This window comes from Lolium rigidum, chromosome 4 (assembly GCF_022539505.1).
Source record: "Lolium rigidum isolate FL_2022 chromosome 4, APGP_CSIRO_Lrig_0.1, whole genome shotgun sequence".
Classification (NCBI taxonomy): domain Eukaryota; kingdom Viridiplantae; phylum Streptophyta; class Magnoliopsida; order Poales; family Poaceae; genus Lolium; species Lolium rigidum.
The window spans coordinates 158,059,840-158,061,807 of NC_061511.1; positions in this window are offsets into that span (position 1 = coordinate 158,059,840).

Sequence of the window (1,968 nt, forward strand, 5' to 3'; positions counted from 1 at the left end):
TATGAGAGAGGAAAATATGGTTGTAGAAATTTTCATGTTACTAAAATGCCTCTCTACGTGCTGAAATTTTTGATGCTACGCTTGTTTTATCTTCCTATGCTTGTTACTTTGCTCTTCATGAACTTGTTTATTTACAAGATTCCTATGCATAGGAAGCATGTTAGACTTAAATGTGTTTTGATTTTGCCTCTTGATGCTCTCTTTTGCTTCAACTAATATTTCTTGCGAGTGCATCATTAAAACTGCTGAGCCCATCTTAATGGCTATAAAGAAAAGAACTTCTTGGGAGATAACCCATGTGTTTATTTTGCTACAGTATTTTGTTTTATATTTGTGTCTTGGAAGTTGTTTACTACTGTAGCAACCTCTCCTTATCTTAGTTTTATGTTTTGTTGTGCCAAGTAAAGTCTTTGATAGTAAAGTAAATACTAGATTTGGATTACTCGCGCAGTTCCGCATTTCTTTGTTGTCACGAATATGGGTCTAATTATCTGTAGGTAACTCAGAAAATTATGCCAATTTACGTGAGTGATCCTCAGATATGTACGCAACTTTCATTCAATTTGGGCATTTTCATTTGAGTAAGTCTGGTGCCCTTTTAAAATTCGTCTTTACGGACTGTTCTGTTTTGACAGATTCTGCCTTTTATTTCGCATTGCTTCTTTCGTTGTGTTGGGTGGATTTCTTTGTTCCATTACCTTCCAGTAGCTTTGAGCAATGTCCAGAAGTGTTAAGAATGATTGTGTCACCTCTGAACATGTGAGTTTTTGATTATGCACTAACCCTCTAATGAGTTTATTTCGAGTTTGGTGTGGAGGAAGTTTTCAAGGGTCAAGAGAGGAGGATGATATACTATGATCAAGAAGAGTGAAAGCTCTAAGCTTGGGGATGCCCCGGTGGTTCATCCCTGCATATTTCAAGAAGACTCAAGCATCTAAGCTTGGGGATGCCCAAGGCATCCCCTTCTTCATCGACAACATTATCGGGTTCCTCCCTCGAAACTATATTTTTATTCCGTCACATCTTATGCACTTTGCTTGGAGCGTCTGTGTGCTTTTGTTTTTGTTTTTGTTTGAATAAATGCTTGTGTGGGAGAGAGACACGCTCCGCAGGTTCATATGAACACATGTGTTCTTCGCTTTATCTTTTAGTGTTCATGGCGAAGGTTAAAACTGCTTCGTTAATTTGTTATATGGTTGGAATTGGAAAATGATACATGTAGTAAATTGCTATAATGTCTTGGATAATGTGATACTTGGCAATTGTTGTGCTCATGTTTAAGCTCTTGCATCATATGCTTTGCACCTATTAATGAAGAAATACATAGAGCTTGCTAAAATTTGGTTTGCATAATTGGTCTCTCTAAAGTCTAGATAATTTCTAGTATTGAGTTTTGAACAAAAAGGAAGACGGTGTAGAGTCTTATAATGTTTACAATATGTCTTTTATGTGAGTTTTGCTGCACCGGTTCATCCTTGTGTTTGTTTCAAATAAACCTTGCTAGCCTAAGCCTTGTATCGAGAGGGAATACTTCTCATGCATCCAAAATCCTTGAGCCAACTACTATGCCATTTGTGTCCACCATACATACCTACTACATGGTATTTCTCCGCCATTCCAAAGTAAATTGCTTGAGTGCTACCTTTAAATAATTCAAAATTTATCACCTCCGATTTGTGTCAATGTTTTATAGCTCATGAGGAAGTATGTGGTGTTTTATCTTTCGATCTTGTCATTTACTTCGACGTACTTTCACAATGGACTAGTGGCACATCCGCTTATCCAATAATTTTGCAAAAAGAGCCGGCAATGGGGTTCCCAGCCCCGATTAATTAACTTGCATTAATAATTCTCTTCACATGTTTTGCTCGATTCATCGGTAAGCAACTTAATTTTGCAAATAGACACTCCTTCATGGTATGTGATTGTTGGAAGGCACCCGAGGATTCGGTTAGCCATGGCTTGTGT